The 21,822-nt window shown below is 41.5% G+C and overlaps 1 long non-coding RNA gene across 1 annotated transcript; it reads left to right on the top strand.

Moving 5' to 3' along the window:
* The first annotated feature begins 728 nt into the window (after positions 1–728).
* Positions 729–20,336, top strand: LOC141569353 (uncharacterized). The gene is made up of 3 exons (XR_012492895.1): positions 729–910; positions 4,390–4,537; positions 13,520–20,336. It is a non-coding gene; the product is annotated as an uncharacterized LOC141569353 (long non-coding RNA).
* Positions 20,337–21,822: the final 1,486 nt, after the last annotated feature.

The raw sequence follows: 21,822 nt of genomic DNA, 5'->3' as shown, positions 1-21,822 counted from the left end.
TGAAGGACAACAACTTGGAGCTGATGGGCCCTGGAGAAATACACTGTTCCTCAATTAAAAAAAAAAAAAAAAAAAAGAAGTGCCAGGGGAAAGGAGGGAAGGAGGAAGGGCAAAAGAGGCATTGCAGGGAGGGAGCAGCATGTGGGAAAGGGAGAGCTAGGTTAAGGGAAGGATTTACTTTGCAGACAGGGTGGAGGCTCTGTTTGCTAAAATGACAATAGACAATGTCAAAGTTGGGGAGAACCTCGAAGTCCTCTGAATCATCTCTGGAGTGACAGGAAGGCTGGGACTGCAGGAACTTTCAGAGGGCTGTGACAGTCTCTTTCTCTCCTTACTGCTTTGGACAGATTGAAGAAAAAGGTGAAGGGATTGGCAATGGCCATTTGGAAGAATAAGAGTGCATTGTGATCTCTCTCTCTCTCTCTCTCTCTCTCTCTCTCTCTCACTCTCACTAGGTTGTGAACTCTTTAAGGTTTGGCTGTATTTTAATGATAAGCATTTGTGACTTGTTAAAGATAAGCATTTGTGACTTGTTAAAGATAGTGCGTGGGGGGCTAGATTGCACAATGTATTAGAGAAGCATTTGGCTACCTTCCTGCAGCCATAGTAACAATTTCTTGTCTGCCAACAGCTGGGAATAAAAGAGCAGTGTGTCCCTAGTTATATAATTTGTAGCTACGTAAAAATTCTTATGCCTGTGTTTGACTTTATCCTTACTAGGGTAGAGTGTTCTAGAAAGGAGAGCCCAGACCTGGGCCTGGGTTCTTGTCAAGAATTTTGTACCAAAACACATAAATCCACAACCAAATCTCAGTCCTGAGTCAGACTGAGTGTGACCTCAGCACCCATGAAATGGGAAACTGGCTGCTTGAGTGTGATAAGGGACTTTTCAACCCTGGAAGATGCACAAGTCTTGTGATGGTGAATTAAATCAAACTCATGGTTTTAATACTTCTATATGAAATTAGGAATAAGTTGATAATCTCTGTGGTAATGTATATTTTGTTAATTGTCTAAGACGCTTGAAAAGTTTTTCATTATGATCAGACTTCTTTCATATTTGGGATTTTAAAATGTTCCAAAGTATTTTTCCATCTATGCAAATCTATCCCTCATGTTTTCTTCATTTATACTTAGGAAGTCTTTCAATTCAAAGATCATATAGTATTTGTGTATATTTTCTTCTAGTCATTTACATGTTCCATTTCTTTTACGTCTCATGTTTAAATTCTAATTCCCTAATCCACCCTGGATTTATATCAATTTATGGTATAACTGAAGTAAAGATTGGGTTTTGTTACTAGAAATCTTGGAGTGGGTCTGCTAAACACATTTCATTTCTCAGGTCATGTTTTCTGGGTTGAGCAGCTTTTTGTAAGAATGCCAAGCTTGTGACTATAAATTAATTCTGTGTACCTGTGGGGATGGATCCTTCCAAGTGAGTTGTAGCAACACATTTTTACAGATGGTGCTGGTGAAATAAGCTGCTTAATTCTGTAGCCTTCAGAGGACTCACAAAAGCCCCAGAGGACACCAGCTGACAGTTGAAAAATAGTCAACATTCTTTCATCTAAAATGTACCTTATCAGAAACACTAGGAAGAAGCCGTTGGCTTTTAAGCCATTATGAAAGGAATTTAATTGCTTAAATTAAATGAGAACATTTTATTACCCCACTGAAGGGTGTGCCAAGAAATTCTGTATTTAAAAATCACTAAGAAAAACAAGGAGCTTTGACACAGAACAACTTCCAAAAAGAAGATGGCCATAGTTTAACATAGACTCAAACAAACCAACTCTTAAAACTCAAAACAAAACCCAATCTTTACTTCAGTTATACCATAAACTGATATAAATCCAGGGTGGATTAGGGAATTAGAATTTAAACACGAGACGCAAAAGAAATAGAACACGTAAATGACTAGAAGAAAATATACACAAATACTATATGGTCTTTGAATTGGAAGACTTCCTAAGTATAAATGAAGAAACCATGAGGAATAGATTTGCATAGATGGAAAAAAATTTAATTCTGTGAATCAGAAAATGTAATAAACAAAATTAAGGGGCAAATGACATATTGGGAAAAATACTTCTATCTAGGAAGTCAAAGTGTTATTATACTTAATATAGAAAACAGGCAAAGGGTACAGTTCACAAAGAAAGAAATGTAACTAGCCAATAAATACATGTGGAATCATTCAAACTCATGAAAAATCAACGAAGTGCATATTAAATCCATAGATACTTTTTTTACCTTCTCAGATTGGCAAAAGGACATTTTCAATTTTATATAATGGCCGTGGAAGTGAACATTTTCGGAATAACAGCAGTGTGCATGAAGAACCATCAAATTTCTTTCCTTAAGGTCGACAAGAAACTTGAAGAACACTAAAAGTTTTATGTATTTATTTTTACTGTGTAGCATACGATGGTTCAGTTTTGTAAACATATCAACTTTCCCAAACTTAATTGTTACGTTGAAAGCAATTCTAATGAAAAACTCTAGCAGGATTTTATTGGGGGAGGCCGATGGGAATTGACCAAGAAATTCTGTACTTAAAAATGACTAAGTAAACCAAGTAGCTTTGACATGGAATAACTTCCAAAACGAAGATGGCCGTAGTTAAATATGCAGACTCAATTTCATTTTTCTTTTATGTTCTGAATAAAGCATTTTCTTCGGGTGCAGAAAATTTTATTATGGAAGAATAAATAAGAAAGTACGCCAAGAAGATTTTAAAAAGGAACAAGAAAGACGTGTGCAGTGGAATATTAATATGTATTATTAAAGCCATAGAAACTGAAGACGAAGGTGGTGCAAGAAAAACAGCCATATAGATTGAATAGAATAGTGACCACACATACAAACCCTAGTGTATGTGGGTATTTATCATGTGTAATGTAGAAAATGTAGAAAAATACAATCATTCAAGAGATGGTGTGGGGTCAATTGAGAAACTATTTGGAAAAAAGTAACAATAGATTTTTACCTAATAGCATATAACAACAAATTCAAAGTGGAATTAGTTAAATGGCGGAAATGACACTGTAAGAAACTAGAAAACATAGTTGAATATCTACGTGATTTTGTAGTGAGAAAGGCCTTTTTAGTAAGTAGACGAAAACTATAAAGGGAAAGATTGATCGAACTGATTACACAATAATTTAAAACTATCACAGTAATAGGCAAGTGACTCTTCACCACAAAACATAGCACAAAGTTAAAATCCTTCAAAGAAGGAAAAAGTCTGGAGACCTCTCAGTGACTAGCCTCAGGGTCAATTATTCACTAAAACGACTACTCAGGAAAGCATTATAGTTATGATTATAGTTTTATTATAGTGAAAGGAAACGGTAAGATCAGCAGACAGAAGACACACATAGGGCACAGTCTGGGAGGGGTCTAAACATGGGGCTTTGAACAGTCCTCTTTCCATGAAGTCATGGGTGGCCTCACCTCCTAGCCACCATGTGTGACAATATGTACATAGTACTGCCAGCCAGGCAAACTCACTTGAGCCTTTGGTGTCCAGGACCTGTCCCTGAACATCTAACGGCCAGTATTTTCATCTCTGTGCCTGAGAACTTAAAAAAATAAAAGCTTTTTAATAAAAAAAGTACAGAAGGCCCTTTGTCCCCTCCCTTCAAGCAGCCTTCACTGTAACGACTCTTGAGGTTGGTATATAATTACCCTGCTCCATCAGGGGGCATAATTCTGAGGCATTTCACACTATTTCCAGAATTGCCCTACAAGGTGAAGTTCTAGGTGTCCCTGTGGTAGTTGGATAAATAACTCCTTCGTTATCAACTGTCTTTGCTTCTGGGTACTACTTACCCATTTCCTTCCCTGTCCTCTATTACTCAAACTTCTTGCACCTGAATCCTTGTCTCAGGGTCTGCTGGGAGACACCAGACTAAGATACAAAATTAAAAACAAAATTCAGGGGTGGCATGAGTATTTGGAATAGATATTCTCATCCACTCCTTTGTGGGGTGTGAACTGCTTCAACCTTATTGGTGGGTACTTGGGAAATATTTATCAAATAGCCTTAAAATATGCATGACCTGCAACTTAGTAATTCTATTGCCCAACGTGCAAGAGTAGTGATGCTCGCAGAAAATGCTTCCTTTAAGTGAAAAGGTGAAAGTTCTCGACTTGATAAGGAAAGAAAAAGTATTGAATGCTGAGGTTGCTAAGATCCACGGTGAGAATGAATCTGCTATTCGTGAAATTGTGAAAAAGGATAAAGAAATTTGGGCTAGTTTTGTTGTCACACTTTACAAACTAAAGTTATGGCAACTGCATGTACTAAGTGGTTAGTTAAGATGGAAAAGGCATTAAATTTGTGGGTAGAAGACATGAACAGAAAATGTGTTTGGTTGACAGCAACATGTACCAGAAAGCACTGGGCCTATATGAAGATTTCAGCAAGGGGTCCCCTGAAACAAGTGACACCAAGCCATTTACTGCCTGTAAGGGATGGTTATAAGATTCAGGAAGAGGCTTGGCATCTCACATCATCACAAGAAGAAGGGTGAGTAACATACAATATTTTGAGAGAATGAGAGAGACCACGTTCACATAACTTTTATTACAGTATATTGTTACAATTGTTCTATTTTATTATTAATTTTTGTTGTTAATCTCTTACTGTGCCTAATTGATAAGTTAAACTTTATCATAGGTATGTTCGTATATATATATATATATATATATATATATATATATATATATATATGGGTTTGGTACTATCCATGGTTTCAGGCATCTACTGGGGGGTCCTCTGGAATGTATCCTCTGCGGATAAGGGGGGATGACTGTGATTGGTTGGTTTTCCAAGGGCAAGGGGAACTGACTGGTTTCTACCTTCCCTGCACACACTTTGCTGTCCCATGTCTGTGCCTTTGCTTAGTGTTGCCTCTTCTACCGGAATATGCCATCTTCCCAGCCTTCGCCTGGCCAACTCTAACTTCCCCAGTCAGGGGCAGCTGAGGTGTCATGCTAGGAAATTCTCCTAACCCCTTTTTGACCTGCTCCACTGGCTTAGGTTCTCCTGGCCTGAGCTCCCATGCTGCCCTGGGCATCTCTCTCTCATTGCACTGTGATCACACTGCACTAATAAAGACCTGCCTCTGAGACATCTCACACAGCCATTACATTTCCACTGTCAATGTCAGAGGTGTAGTGGATGGGGGGAGAGGGGTTGTCACTGTGTGAGGGATATAAATGATAAATGTCTAACTATTACATTGTTTTGTGTACCTGAAACTAATTAAAAAAATGTCAAAACAAAAAACAACAACAACAAAAAAAACCACACGCAAAAAAAAGTGAAATTAAAATTTGGGCATTCAAAAAAAAAAAAAAATGACCTGCCTCTCTCACGAGACTCCCCACCCTTCAAGACTAGCACTAAGCACTTACTTTAAAAATGATTGTTGAAGGAATGAGTGGACTTTCTCTATTCTCTCCCAGGCCTATCTTTTTTCCTCCAGGTAACCATTTATTATGTCTCTTTCTACATTGTTTATGGCCTATTAGTTAAAAAACTACCTCTGGATCTTACCATCACTATAATCCCCAGGTTTTAAAAACAATGATAGCACTAGATCACATGTACTCAGCTCTTATTGTTTGCCTGGTACCCTCAAGTACTTTTAATGTACAAACGACTTTAATTGTTCCTTTGTTGCCAATTTTTTTTTTTCTCTAGAGATTAATTTTGACCTTGTGGGGGGCATGCTGCCCTCTTACAGTGCCACCACAGCACCCTAAATCCCGCAGTGAAACACAGGCTGGTTAAATCTATTACTCAAACATTGGAAGATCTGACTAGAAAAAAACAATAAAAAAAGTACTGAATATGATATCCTTCTAGCATAATGACACTACAGTTTTTTTTTTTTTCTCTTTATGTTTAGGTTTAAATTACTATATTATGTTTCAGGTAACTTAAGCCAGAAGAACAACTTGGGAAGGGCTGTGTATTTAGATTTTGGTTACGAGAGGTAGCCTTGAAAGAGTCACAGAAACATGAATACCAGTGCGAAAAAAAATCTGAAGGAGGTTGTCATCGTTTTTCCAAAGGAGGTAAACTAGCAAGGAAGATAGATTTGGGAAAATTCGTCTGAAAATTCATCTTTCAGTGACTCCTTCTTGGCTGGGTAGGAAAGCTTTTCTTCTGATTAGCTGGGAATGGTGACATGGGTTATTTTACTAGAAGATGGAAGCAGCTGGCAGATGAAGTTCCTGCATAGGCAGGGACAGAGCAATATAATACGGAGGGAATGGGGTTCAGTGGACCTGGGGTTCAGAGCTCGGCAACACTGCTTACCAGGTGTTAGCTTCGGTCAAGTTACTTATCTTTCTGGAGGAAGATAAGTAATCATTTTTCTTATCCATAAAAATAGGGGTCGGGTTGCCAGTTTTACCAAATAAAAATACAGGATGCATAGTGAAATTAGAATTTCAGATAAACAACAGTTTTTTAATATAAATATGCCCCTGAAATATTTGTGTCTCATGAAATATGTGTCTCATATTGCATGAACATACTTACACTCTCTGAAATTCAAATTTAACTGGGCATCCTATGTTTTATCTGGCAACCCTAAGTGGGGGGTGACATAAATAATTATCTTGTAGGGATGTTGTGAGGACAAAATAATACCACATTCAAGCCTTACCACAGTAACTGATGATTAGTCAAAATTTGAACAAATGGATGTCCTTCGTAATAGTTAATATTAATAAAAGTCTTTATTTTATAATTTAAAATGTCAGCTTTAATGTGGTATAATTGACAAATAAAATTGTAAGACCTTTAAAATATATATCCTGGTGATTTGAAATAGGTATACATTGCGAAAGGATTCCCCCATCTAGTTAATCAACCTTTTCGTGAGAACATTTAAGTCTTATTCTCTTAGGACATTTCAATTATATGATACAGTATTATCAGCTGTAGTCACCATGTTTTACACGAGATCCTCAGATTTTACTCATCTCAGACCTGAAAGTCTGTATACTTTTTGCCACCTTCTCCCTCTCTCCCTTTTTTCTTTTTTCTTTTTTAAGATTTTATTGGGGAAGGGGAACAGGACTTCATTGGGGAACAGTGTGTACTTCCAGGACTTTTTTCCAAGTCAAGCTGTCCTTTCAATCTTAGTTGTAGAGGGTGCAGTTCAGCTTCAAGTTGTTGTCCTTTCAGTCTTAGTTGCAGGGGGCGCAGCCCACCATCCCTGAGGGACTCGAGGAGTTGAACTGGCAACCTTGTGGTTGAGAGCCCACTGGCCCATGTGGGAATTGAACTGGCAGCCTTCGGAGTTAGGAGCATGGAGCTCGAACTGCCTGAGCCACCGAGCTGGCCCCTCCCTCTCTCCCTTTTCCCTCCACCCTCTCCCTGCCCCCTGCCACCACTTTTCTACTACTATTTCTATGAGACTTAAAGAAAAAAAATTCCACTTATAACTGATGCCATGCAGTATTTTTCTGTTTATCTCTGGCTTATTTCACTTAGAATAACGCCCTCAAGCTTTATCCAGTTTGTTACCAATGGCAGGAGTTTCTTCTCTCTCATGGCTGAATAATATTCCTTTGTGTATATATTGTACCACGTCTTATTGACCCATTTATCCATTGATGGGCACTTAGGTTGTTTTCATATTGTGGCTATTGTGAATAATGCTGTAATGAACATGGGGGTTTAGATATCTCTTTGATATCTTGCTTTCATTTCCTTTGGATAAACACACAGAGGTGGGATCATATGGTAGCTCTATTTTTAATTTTTTTAGGAACCTCCATGCTGTTTTCCATAGTGGCTGCACCAATTTTTATTCCCCTCCAATGGTGCAAAAGAGTTCACTTTACTTCACATCCTTACCAACATTTATCTCTTTTTTATGATAGCAATTCTTACAGGTGTGAGGTGATATCTTTTTGTGGTTTCATTTGCATTTCCCGAATATTATTGATATTGAGCACCTTTCCATGTACCTATTGGCCATTTCTATGTCTTCTTTGGAAAAATGTCTATTAGGTTTCTTTGCCCACCTTTAATTGGATTTTATTTTCTATTGAGTTGTATCAGTCCTTTATATATTTTGGGTACTAACCCCTTATCCGATATATGATCTGCAAATATTTTCTCCCATTTGGTAAGTTGCCTTTTCATTTTGTTGATTGTTTATTTTGCTGGGCAGAAGCTTTTTAGTTTGATGTTGTCCCACTTGTTTATCTTAGCTTGTGTTGCCTTTGCTTTCATGTCAATCTGAAAAATTATCTCCAAGAACAATGTCAAGGAGCTTTTTCTGTATGTTTTCTTTTAGGAATTTTATGGTCTCTCTCAGGTCTTATGTTTAAGTCTTTATTCCATTTTGAATTGATTTTTGTGTGTGGTGTAAGATAGTCCAGTTTTGTTTCTTTTTTCTTTTTTTTTTTGCATGTGGCTGTTCCGTTTTCCTAAAGCTATTTATTGAAGAGACTGTCCTTTTTCCACTGTATATTTTGACTTCTTTGTTAAAAATTAGTGGACCGTGTGGGGTTATTTCTGGGCTTCCTATTCTGTTCCTTTGATCAGTGTGTCTGTTTTTATGCCAGTACCATATAGTTTTGATTACTTTTGCTTTGTAATATAATTCAAAATCCGGAAGTATGATGCCTCCAGTTTTGCTCTCCTTTCTCAAGATTGCTTTGGCAATTTGGGGGGGTCTTTTGTAGTTCCATATATATTTTTGGATAGTTTTATTTTTTTTTGATTTCTGTCAAAAATGCCATTGGATGGGTGATAGGGGTTACATTGAATTTGCAGATCTCTTTGGGTAGTGTAGACATTTAACAATATTAATTCTTCCAGTGAATTATATAATTCTTTAATTACTTGGAAGATTTTTTTTTTTATATAGGAATGCAATGGGCTTTTGTACGTTGATTTTGTAGCCGGCAACTTTACTGTATTCATTTATTGTTTCTAATAGCTTTTCGGTGGAGTCTTTAGGATTTTCTATATATAGCATCATGTCATCTGCAAAGATTTTCTTTACATTTTTGCTCCCTAGGGTGTTGTTAAAGAAAAAATTATTCAATGACCCTTATTAAAGATGGTCAGACAGACTTTATTCAGGACATTTTGATAGGTATTAGGTGTACTGCAAGGAGATTTTACAATGGGGGAGAGAGATTGGGCTCCACTCCACATACAGCATGGGCAAGTAGGAGTTGATAGTCAAAGAGTAGCGTGGAGGTCAGTGGATGGAAAATTACTGAGAGGAAATATCAGGGGGTAAGGTAGGTTCTGGCTATATTGATCTAACAAGGTTCTTCCCGAAGACAAGCCAGGGTGATCCAACGGCACCTGGGGGGTGCTGGAGGGTGAGGAACCTGGGTAGATATATCAAGGGTGACTGGATATTAAGGGTGAGGGGGTTCTGGTTAAGCTTAGCAGGGTTCTTCCTAAAACTAGATTTATAAGGAAGTGCACAGACGTGCCTAGGAGAAGGAGCCTAAAGTTTGGTCAAGCAAAGAATCTTTATTAGTATCACTTTAACATTATATTTAGCTTGTGCTAGTCAAGTTTAACCAGTTTGTGGTTTTAGGTATTTATTTTCTTTGTTTTGTATTTAAATGGAAGGAAAGCATATTTAGCTTTATCTTAAGGAAGTTGTATGGCCACGTTAAACCTATTAAATAGGCTCTTCTGGCAAGGAAAAAGGCCTTTACTCCCACCTGGTGGCCATATCATCTTACTGCAACGTGCCCAAGAGCCGACCTAGAGGAAAGCCAGCGTTTGACCTTTCGCTGAATCCTGAGGATGCTAAGGCTGTGTGTCATGACATTAAGAGCCACAAACAAGAGTGTTCTTTCCCCCAGTCTCCTCTTTCCCCAGGCGTGGTTGCGAGTTAGCAGCTGGCTAAGCGAGGCGGAGCAGGGAAAATGGTGACGTCCATGACCTTCCCCTGGGCCCTGTGGGTTTCCAGGCCTGAAGTGAGAAGCCACAGAGGGAATTTTCATGGAGTGGAGAACTATTGATTACATTGGCCTGGCCTTTCAAAGGCCAAGACAAAGTGCCTCTTCGTTTCATGGCTAAGAGTGGCTAGGAAACCCATGGTATTGCTCAGTTTTCATCCAGGGAAAGTGCAAATGCTGGTAGAGGCATTGGAGGGACAAAGAAAAATGAAAAAAAATGTGCATGTTCCTTGCATGGCGTTGCGTGCAGCTCATCCCATAAACATGCTTCAAATGCTTAAATGTACTGTGAGGAAAAAAGAATCAGAGAAAGGAAGCACAGTGATGCTGCTAGAGAACAGGCCAGCTGAGCTGCGTTTGGACGCTGGCTTTCTTCTGACACGTCAACAAACCGAGGCCAAAATCAGGGAAGCCACGAATCCAGCGGAAAGGGATCAGTAGAGTTGCTCCAGGGTTCTTAGTACATCTGTTTATTTATTTATTTTTTAAAAATCCTTTAAAAATCCCTAAGTCCATTGTAGCAGGGACACAAACAGAGTTAATTCTGGCCTCTGACCCTGACCCAACCATGGCAAGGAGAGCTGTTTCCTTTTGTTCTCTCTCCTCTGTGTGGCTCATTTTGCAGGCACTGCAGGGAAGGTTGGAAGCTGGTTCGATCAGTGCCTCTTCCCCAGACTTCAGCCTCCTCTCCTTTCTATGAACCCCGTCTTGCACCTCTGTACCCCCCCAAAATGCCTAAGCTTTGAGTTCTGCCTGGCACAGCCCAGGCTTTCACACCCACTAACTCAGTGAGCCTTCCCCTCCTCCCAGGGAGACATTAATGTCTCTTACTCTCATGTGAGGGTCCTGAGAGCAGGCGCTGACTTGCCCAAGGCCGTCACACGTCTGTAAGTGGCAAGGCCAGAGTGGGTACCTGGGTCATGGACACAGGTCCTGGCCTCTCTCCATTGCATTTGCAGCCTTAGCATGCCCGCCCTCAATTTCTGGCTTCCCATTTTGGACTCTTTTTTTGTTTTGTTTTTTTAGTGTGAAAGTTTTCAAGACGCCCACGAGTGGAAAATGCTCCCCACCTCCCCAGCCAAATCAAATTTTGCCAGATTCCTTACAGCTGTGTGCATTGAAATGACTAATGAAAGAGCCCTCTGCTGCTGGTGGAACTTTCACACATGACACTCTTGCTACTGCTCACCAGGACCCAGGCCTGTGTATTTACATACTGGATGTCACCCCAAAAGCCCCCGACCAGGGGATTTCCGGGATGTAATAAGAATGGCGCTATGGGCCTTGGAAGGGGCAGTATCTGAGCGCCCATCCTACAGGGCAGGAAGGGGGTAGCATTTCAGACCTCACCCTCCCTTGGCACGGGCTCTTCTCCTGGGAGGATGTCCAGAATTAACCATGGAGCCACTGGGAACAGGGTACTGCCTGCCAGCTATGGACTGAGGTGCTGGATACATCAGGATGAGGAAGTCAGAGCCCCTGAACACCTGGGGCTTTATGCCTGGTTAATTTCAGTCCGTCATGGTGCATTCTGTAGCACAGGTGTGACGGGGGTGTTCTCGAAGCTCTGAAGGGGCATCTAATGTAGGGGTGCTCAGGGAAGGCTTTCTGGAGCTCGTCATGACTGAGCTGAGTCTTCAACATTTTCTTAAGAAAGTGCTTTAAAAAAAATAGTTACGGAGGTCATACATCTCATTGCAAATAATTTAAAATTTATAGAAATAGGTTCCTTTTGAAGTCCAGTGGGTGAAGAGGAGGAAAGAAGACTTGATCAGTAGGATTGCTACTCAGTTGAGCTTATGGCTTTTTTCCTGAAAAAGAGTCATGTGTGAGTGTGTGCATGTGTGGGTGTGTAACGGGGTGGAATGGCACCAAAAAGAGGGAGGCGAAGACTTGAGGGAGACCTTGTCCTGTGGTCAGAACTGCTTTGGGATAACGTCAGCAGGGGGTCACTTACTGGCCACCTACCCCCTATGGGAATCTGGTTTCTCCAACCTGAATTTCTAAGTTTTGGTCTTGGCTTTTGCTGTCTTATAACTTTGGAGTCTCAGCTCTGCCTACTCCCCCAACTGGTCTACCAAGGTGTTTTCCTTAAGGAAATTGATCTCTTCCTAAAAAGAAGGATAGGACCAGGGCTAAGATATTAACAATATGTAACCTGCTGTGATGCCAATAAAAGCTCACATTTACTGAAGATTTTCCTTGTATCAGGTATGTGCCAAGTGCTTTATTAGTCATAACATGAATCCTCCCAACAACCTGATGAAGTAGGTGTTTCATTATTCCCATTTTACAGATTATACTACTAAGGTTATTACTTGCTCAAACCACATAGCTAGCAGTTGGCAGAGCCTGCCCTCAAACCCAATTTTCCGACTCCTATCTGTCATGAACAAGGTCATCTGCTGCAGTATTTCTCAAACATACTTGGCTAAGGAAGTGTTTTCCAATTGTGTGACCCTTATGTCTCAGCACTACCATTACCATGCCATGGAACACAATTTGGAAAATGCTGCCCCAGGAAAACACTTCACCCTGTCTGTAAAATAGAGATAATAACACAATCGCTGTGTTGTCATGATTAAAATATGTTTTATAAAATGGGTGAATGCATACCTTCCACCAGGAACATGTGTGTTTTAAAAATAACATTTGCAATGTCCTTGGTAAAATGAAGTCCTGTTTTGGCTGAGATGACAATGAAGATGATAGTTACCAAACCCAGAGGCCCTTGGTACCCCTGATCCCTTCCTTCCCCCTGCCCTCTGGTTCTCTGCTGGGCACCTGCCTTGGCTCCTCTGACACCGTGAGCCCTGGACCGCACTAGCATGGCCGGACCACCCTCCAGAATAAACGTGCCTTGTGGTCCCTGCAGCTCGGAAGCAGTGCTACCTCCTTGGCACAGCGCACACCGCCCACCTGCATTCTAGCTGCAAGGAAGGCTGGGAAAGTGAGCAGTCGGCCTTTCTAGCAAGGACAGTGGGTGGTGTCTCTGCCTTCCTCCAAGATTCATAAGGTGGGGAACTTCCCCAAACAACAAAAGGAGGCTCAACGTGCCAGATGGCCAAAAAGAATGACAAGTTCCCCCACAGATACAGGGGAATCTTACAGAGCCCCCAAATAGAAAGTAGAGTGTTGCTTATAGGACCCAGGTTACTCTGCATGGATTGCTCTGTACGCTCTCTTTCTCTCTCTCCCTCAAGACTGGGTTTTGCTGATTCCCTTCTTCACGGTGAGGTCCACCTCCATCCCAGCTGTTGGAAATTAGTTGTCCACCTGCACGTCTTCCAGGAACACCTCCCAGTTCCCTGTTGAGGGCCCCACCTCTGTCCATTCTTGGTCTCAATGGGCTCCATCCCCAGCCCTAGGGATGAGCCAGTCGACCCAGGCCCAAGGCAACCATTGTATTCCCTGGTCACAGTAATGGGTCCAGAGGTGGCATGGGACCTAAAGCAGCCCGGCGCTTTAAAAAAAAATTGAACTATAACTTACATGTTGTAAAATGCACAAATCTTAGGTGTACATCTCAATGAATTTTACGTATTTATAGACCCATGGAACCACCACCGAGATGGAACTATGGAACATTTCCAGCAGCCCAGAAGACTCCCTCACGTCACTCTCTGTTAATACTCCATCCAAAGGCAATCACTGTTCTGACTTCTATTACCATGGACAGAAGTTTTACCTTTTTCGAACTCTACTTAAATGGAATCATACAGTAAATAATCTTTGGTGTCTGGCTTTTCTGCTCAACATTATGTCTGTGAAAATCAGCCATGTTGTTTTATGCAGTATTGGTTCACGTTTTTTCACAGCTACATGGTATTCCATTACATGAATTATACCACAATTTATTTATCCATTCTACCATTGATGGATCTTTGGGTTGTTTCTGAGGTGGGGCTATTAAACAATGTTGTTATGTACTTTATTGAGTAGATCTTGGTAGATATAAGCAGTCATTTCTTTGGGTATTTATCAGGACTGGAAGTTTTGGGTCATTGAAAAAAATGCATAACGTTAGTAGGTATTACCACATAGTTCTCCTAAGTGATTGTACCAATTTACACATCTACCAGCAATATATGAGACTTACAGTTGTCCTACGTCTTTGTCTCTACTTGCTATTGTCAGCCTTCTAAACTGCGGCCATTTTGCTTGGGTATCATGTTGTAGTCCTAATTTGTATTTCCACGATGACTAGTGGTGCCAAACACTGTCATCTGCTAATTGGCCATTTGGAGCTCTTGCTTTGTCAAACCTTTGCCCATTTCTAAAAATACATTAGGTTGTCAGTTTTTTAAAAAAATTGATTTCCGGGAATTCTTTATATATTCTTGCCATGAGTCCAGATACAGCTATTTGCTTGATGTACATATTGCAAATATATTCACCTAGCCCATGGTTTACGTTTTCACCCCTGAATGCTGTCTTTTTAGTAAGTTCAATCTGTTAATCTTTTCTATGGTTAATGCTTTTTAACTTGTTCTGTTTAGGGAATCTTTGCTCACTCTGAGATTATGAGCCAGTCAGCGACTTCTGAGGGAGGTAGAGGTAGATGGCTCCTTCATGTTGAACTTGAGGTTGTGAGTTGGTGAGGCTGGGCCAGAAATTGCGGCAGAAGCAGACAGAATTGCAGGGCTGGCCTTGAGGGGAGCTCTGTCAGAGCAAGGCCATTCGGAGCTTCCCAGGAGCTGTCGCCTGGGCTTGTGGCTGAAACAAGAGGCAGGCTGAGAGGATGTGGTGGGGCAATTGATTTCCGAAGATGATTCTTTTCCTTGATAAAGTATTGACTGAGTGCAATGTGAGACTCGCATGCAGCTTCTTTATGAAAGGATTTTGGACATTATTTAAAAACACTTCCTTTCATTGCAGATTAGGAAGCCCAGGTAAGGACATGATCATTTTCTGGTCATCGTAGCCAGGGCAGAACCACTGCTACACCAGAGCCACCGCTAAAACCAGGTCTCCTGGTTTGAATGTCTCTCCTCCCCTCCCCCCCACCACTCTGGCAAAGAAAGGCCTGACGATGGTGGTGAGGCATATCATCCCCTTTGCCTAGGGCTTAAGGGACACTAAGTCTGTGTCACGGGGGTGGAGGTCTTCCTGGCCAAATAGTTAGTGAGATCTGCTCTGGTCTGCAGCGGCAGTGGCTTCAGGAAGCCCACACAAGTGAAGGGGCTAATGCAGACCAGTGCAGGGGGAAACCAGAGGGACTTCCCTGGGTCCTTCCTGTCAAAGAAAGCAGCATTAGAGATCGTTGTGAAGGAAAAAACAACACCTCAAGGACAATTCCAGGCTGTGTAAATGTCTCTCGGGGGGGGGGCTGCCCCCCTTGGGTTTGACCCCAGGACACTGGGCTCCATCCTGCTGTGGTCAGTTCCAAGAATCTGGGACTCACAGTCCTAGGCCACTCTCAGCACCAGGGTCTTCTCGGTGGCAGCAGATGGAAAGCAGTGGGCATATGGGTGTCTTGGTATCCACTGATGAACTGGAGGCCAGTGACGTGGTGAGACGGAGACTCCGTGAGGCCCCTTCTGGCCCCCTTTCCTACCTCTGACTTTCTCTACACAGACTGTGAGCCAGCACCACACGGCTTACTTAGACCTGTTCAAGCATCATTAGGGTCTGTACACCGTGTATCTCTTCGACTTCCTCTCTGCATTGTTATGGCTTCTTTTTATGCCCTAACTACACATTAACATTGCTGAGTTATATAAAACCACCCAGACTAAATTTTACTTAATTATAAGCCGAGGATGTATTATTATTTTGATTTTATCATTGAGGAAATGTACCGAGAAGTCATTTGCCCCAAATCGCCTAACTTGTAAGTGCCAGAGCCGAGGTCTAAACGTGGGACTGTGGGATCCTATAGCCAAAAAGGGCAAAGCTGAGGGGAATATTCTTGTACAGCAGCGGAAGGAGACACTGCCTATTCACGTGCTTCTCGTAGGCTTCATAGTTTATGTTTTGAGTGTTTGCCTCCTTGTAAAGCAGCTCAGTGAATTCATGGGTACACTTCAAGTTTTGCCAGCTCAACCCTTCCCCACACAGGGGAAGCAAATGGATGAAACTAGGGCCCATCTGTAATGCCTGGCTGACTGGCATAGATACCCTGGTATCCTCCCACTGGGATAGAAGCACAACCCTAGTCAGAGCCACCATTTGAAGGCCACCAGGTTCACGTCTGACGAGCATGAAGGACAGAACCATTGGGTGGAGTAAAGAGCCAACCTGTGGAGCAGAATCTAAGTGCCTGCACAGTTGCAGTGTTTTTCTGATTGAGGGACTTGAATTTCCAGGTGGGAATTACTCACCCTTGGTGAGGCGGAAAAGGCTGGTCCACTTAGACTGGTTGACATGGGAGGTACACCCCTGCTACATGCATCACACAGTAGATGGGCTCCTTATTTCTCCCCACATTCTCTGGGATACTGCCACCAGCATTGTGTAGATGTCAGCACCACGTGGGCTCACTCAGACACGCTCAGAACTTTTCAAGTCTCATATTGACCAAGGCCCCTTACAATAAACATCTTCGAATGTTCCCTCAGGTTCTTAGAGGAAGGCGGTAACAGTCTGGCAGTGAAGTTGGATCTTACTGTCCACTCTTGCGTAAGACGACGTGGAGAGTTGGGGAGCAAGTATATTTTTCAACTATTCTGAGCCCCAGGAACCTTCTATCTTGAGTTGCTGTTGAACCCCCAAATTAAGAGCTTCCTTTGGGTTAGTTTTATGGCTCACTGTTGAATTGTGTTAGATATGTAGTTCTAACAAAACTGTCATCATCCAGTGTTTAAGATGGATTGTGGATGATTTTTAAGATTAGGTACTATTTTTTTTCATTGAAATCTAAATTTTATTGAAGCATAACATGCTTACAGAAAAGAGCACAAATCTTAAATAGACAGCGTGAGGGAATACAAAAAGGATATACACGCATGTACTCAACCCTTAGATCAGGAAACAGATAATACTAGAATTATAGAAGTTCCTCACCACTCTCTTTTAGTCACTACTTCCGCTTTATCCTCCCACCAGGGTAACCAAAGTCCTTGCTTCTCATTTATAGATGAGTTTTGCATGTAGGAGCCATATTTTTGTCAGAAAAACACACACAAAAAACTTGATTTAAAAAATATTATAAATCACTAGAAGCACATGTCCTTCAGGGAATACACAATCACTCAGGTACGTGTTCTGTAGTCCTTGGCTTTACCTGTAAAAATTGGAAGATTTTCAATTTAATGTCATCTCCTTATTTTCAAATAAAATTTCAAACTGAAAGAAATCTGCAAGAATAGTATAATAACTTCTTTTCCTGAACCACTGAAGAGGAAGTTGCTGGCATTGATGCTTTGTCACCCCTCAAATAGTTTAGTGTATGATTCCTTCCTGGGGACATTCTTCTACATAACGATAATAGAATACAACCATCAAAAAATCAGAATAATATTGATACAGTATTATCCAATAATCTGCAGGTGCCATTCAAGTTTCACCAAGTCCAAAGTCACGTATTGCATTTAGTTGTCACGTTTCTTTAGTCTTCAAAGCAGAAGAGTTCCTCAACCTTTCCTTGACTTTCAGGACCTTCGGACTTCATACAATTGCAGGGCACAGGTATTTTGTGGAATGTACCTCGGTTTGATTTGCCTGATGTTTCCTCATAATTAGATTTAGGCAATACTTTTAAATTATTTTTGGCAGGAATATCATAGAAGGGATGGTCTTCTCATTGTCTTCAATAGGTGGTACGCAGTTTCAATTGTTTTATTAATGGTGATGTTCACTTTGATCACTTGATTAAGAGTGTCAGCCAGGCTTCCTTATTGTAAAAGTTTTCTTTTTCCCTTTATAGTTAGTATTTTGTGGGAGATACTCTGTGACCATTTAAATATCCCGCTCTGTATTAAATGTTCACCCATTAGTTTTAATATCCATTGATTATTCCTGTCTGAATCAATATTAGTATGATGGTTGCCAGATAGTGATTTTCTAATTTAATGTAATCATTCATTCTACATTTATTAGTTGGCATGCTGCTGTAAGGAAAAACTTTCTCTAATCCCTATTAATCGATTAATTAATTAACCAATACATTCATTTATATCAGTACGGACTCATGGATTCCTATTTTATTCATTGGGTTCTAATCTATTATCATCACTATTTATCAGATCTGTTTTCAAATGGTCCCAGATTTGGAAGTGTCCCTATTATTCCCTGTGTACTTTCTGGAATACCTAGATATTCCAAGCTCATCTTGTAATTTTCCTGCCATTTCTTTTGAGAGCCCTGGTTCCTTTTAGAGGAGAATAGAATTTAGGCATCAAAATGTGGCTGCTAAGTATGTTTGTTGCTATTGATATGTCACTGCTCACAGATCTAGGATAGGGCTAGGGAACACACAAACTCACACACACACAGCCCTTTCTGTCTGTATTTATTTTTGTATCTCTCTATATTGAAAAGACTAAATCCGGATACTGACCATTTTAAAAGCATGGAGTTATTGTAGTTTTCTCTCCTTCCATATTTGTAACTCCTTTTCCTGACTGTGAGAAACTGCTCCCCCTGACTCTGGTGGCTCAGGCTGTGACACCCCACACCGGACTGTGCTAATTCCCTCCTCATCCTGCTTGGGCCCCACACTCCATGCCAGGCTGTTTCTTCTGTTCCCCTTGCCCTCCAGGACATCCTCCGCACCCCACAGTGGCTTTGCCATGAGCCACTGCCAACACCTTTGCTCCCTTGCGTAGAGGCCTGCCTTACCTCACTCGGCCTTCGACAGCCGGCCCTGAGGTGTGTGGTCATCCTCCCTCCTCGTCTGCTCCTGCTCTACTTGTCCTGCCTGGCCATCGTTCCTGTCTCCCCAGCCTGCAACTAGATCGGCTCCTCACCCTGCTCAGAACCTAATACCCCCAGCAGGCAGCTGCCACTGCCCCTTTCTGCACAGACACCCTCCTCACCCCATTGCCACAGCGCCCTCACTCAGAAGCTCCCGTAATTACCCCCTCTGGACTCGCACACCCTGGAATTCCACCTGTCACCTCCACCCATCTCGCTCAGCCCCTTCGAATACCTTTTGGACAGAGGTATTGAGGCAGAGACATCGCAGGGCCAACTTCTTCATTAGGCACGGCAGACACAATGCCGAGGGCCCATGACATCTTGAGGGACCCACAGTGTGGTCATTTTAATTTTTTTTAATTCAGAAGAAATGATGAATATAGAAGGAATCCAGTCTGAGTTACATTTATGTTTATACCAGTGCAAAATAAAAATGTTAATATTTTTGAATGGAGGAAGGGCCCCCAGGGGAAAAGAGCCTAGGGTCCATGAAGGTTGTATGCAGCCCTGCTGGGTCTTATTTAGCTTAGTAGGACCAGTTCTTTGTGGAGTTTCTGGAACATAGTATGTACTCAATAAATGTTTGTGAAATAAGTGAATGACTAAGTGGCTAAGCACTGGGGTATTTCTTGTACCTGTTTTTCCCCTGGCAGGCAAGAACAGAACAGAGTAAATAATATTAATTGATGGCCTGTTTTACTAGAATGAGGGCTTTTTTCTTCCCTCTAGGAGTCAAAGCTATCTATATACACCTATTCACCCACTCACTCAAATATTTACTGAGTACCTACTCTATATCAGGGCCTTTTGTGTGTCAGTTTGCGATTGTGGAATGTCTATGTGAGTCTCAGGAGAGCAGGGTGTCTATAGGGACAAATCCCTGAACTAACAAGCCATTGCAGGGCCTAAACTGGCCTGCCACCTTAGCGGGGCCCTCTCATCCACGGGCCCACAGGTAAGAAAAGCGCCCAAATCATCCTCTAGCTTCAAGAAGACCCACCCTCGTTCCATGCAGCCTTCTCTGTACCACTGGGATTAGTTAACTCCATCTTTTCTCAGTATGAGTCAATGTCAAAAATGCACATGTCATCATGACTGGTTTAGTTCCTAGTTCTCTCAGTTCCTTTTTAAACAATACTAAAATCAAATTCAAGACACATGCTGAGAAGTTGTTTTACTGATAAGGTACAATGTGAGATAGATGAGATGCTTTGGGCCAGAATTGTTTCCCATTGACTATTTTTACTGAGGACTTCCTTATTTCAACCTTACTAATTGAAATGTGTGGTAATCCAGATATGGGTAAAGTTAACTATTGCTGTGCTGACTACAGCAAGACACTTGGCAAACACAATAACAACATAAACATAATTGTATAAGGAATTCTTAATATACTTAAAATAACAGAACACTTTCATGTATCCTCAAATACTTCAGCATTTGTACGCTTACTTTGTTCTAGGTCAGTGGTTGGCAAACTGTGGCCCATGGGCCAAATCCAGCCTGCTGATTGCTTTTTGTGAGGCTTGTGAACTAAGAATGTTTTTTACATTTTTAAGTGGTTAAAAATAAAAATAAAAAGAAGAATATTCTGTAACACGTGAAAATTATATTAAAGTTTCAATGTCCATACGTTTTTTTGGACCCAGACACACCATTTGCTTATATACTATCTGTGTGGCTGCTTTCGAATTATATAGGTGGAGATGAGTAGTTGCAACAGAAACTGTGCGGTCCACAAAGCTGAAAATATTTGCTGTCTGAAACTTGACAGAAAAGTTGCCTTCCACTGTTCTAGGTACTTGGGATACATCCGTGAACATGACAAAGATCGGTGTGTTGGAGGAGGTCATTGAAAAGACGGGACTGTCGCTGGTTGACAGAGAGCTAGACCGGGGAAATCAGAGTTCTTAGAAAATAAGACCGAGCCAGACAATCAGCTCTAATGCGTCTTTTGGAGCAAAATTAATATAAGACCCAGTATTATATTATACTGTATTGTATTGTATTGTATTGTATTGTATTGTATTGTATTGTATTGTATTACATTACATTACATTACATTACATTATATTACATTATATTACATTAAAGACCAGGTCTTATATTAATTTTTGCTCCAAAACATTCATTAGAGCTGATTGTCTGGCTAGGTCTTATTTTCGGGGAAACACGGTATTAATTATTCCAACCCTGCAGAATTGCAGATGTGGTGTGCCTTTGGCTGAGGTGTGGAAAGAATAACATAAGAGTGCATCTTTTTTTTCTTTCTTTCTTTTTTTTTCTTCTTACATTTTATTGGGGAAGGGGAACAGGACTTTCTTGGGGATCAGTGTGTATTTTTCCAGGACTTTTTTCCACGTCAGTTTTCCTTTCAATCTTAGTTGTAGAGAGTGCAGTTCAGCTTCAAGTTGTTGTCCTTTCAGTCTTAGTTGTGGAGGGCGCAGCTCAGCTCAAGGTGCCATGTTCAATCATTAGTTGCAGGGGGTGCAGCCCACCATCCCTTGCGGGAAATTGAACTGGCAACCTTGTGGTTGAGAACCCACGCTCCAACCAACTGAGCCATCCGGGAGGCAGCTCAGCTCAAGGTGCCATGTTCAATCATTAGTTGCAGGGGGTGCAGCCCACCATCCCTTGCGGGAAATCGAACTGGCAACCTTGTGGTTGAGAACCCACGCTCCAACCAACTGAGCCATCCGGGAGGCAGATCAGCTCAAGGTGCCGTGTTCAATTTTAGTTGCTGGGGGCGGAGCCCACCATCCCTTGCGGGAGTCGAGGAGTTGAACCGTCAACCTTGTGGTTGAGAGCCCACTGGCTCATGTGGGAATCGAACCGGCAGCCTTCAGAGTTAGGAGCACAGAGCTCCAATTGCCTGAGCCACCGGGCCGTCCCCATAAGAGTGCATCTTTGATCCAAGACCAAAGACACTGACAAATTTTACCACCCCGCCCCCACAACATAAAACTTCTGAGCACAGGAAATGAAGCTCAGAAT

This window comes from Rhinolophus sinicus, linkage group LG17 (genome assembly GCF_036562045.2).
Source record: "Rhinolophus sinicus isolate RSC01 linkage group LG17, ASM3656204v1, whole genome shotgun sequence".
Classification (NCBI taxonomy): domain Eukaryota; kingdom Metazoa; phylum Chordata; class Mammalia; order Chiroptera; family Rhinolophidae; genus Rhinolophus; species Rhinolophus sinicus.
This window is presented reverse-complemented; position numbering and strand designations above follow the sequence as displayed.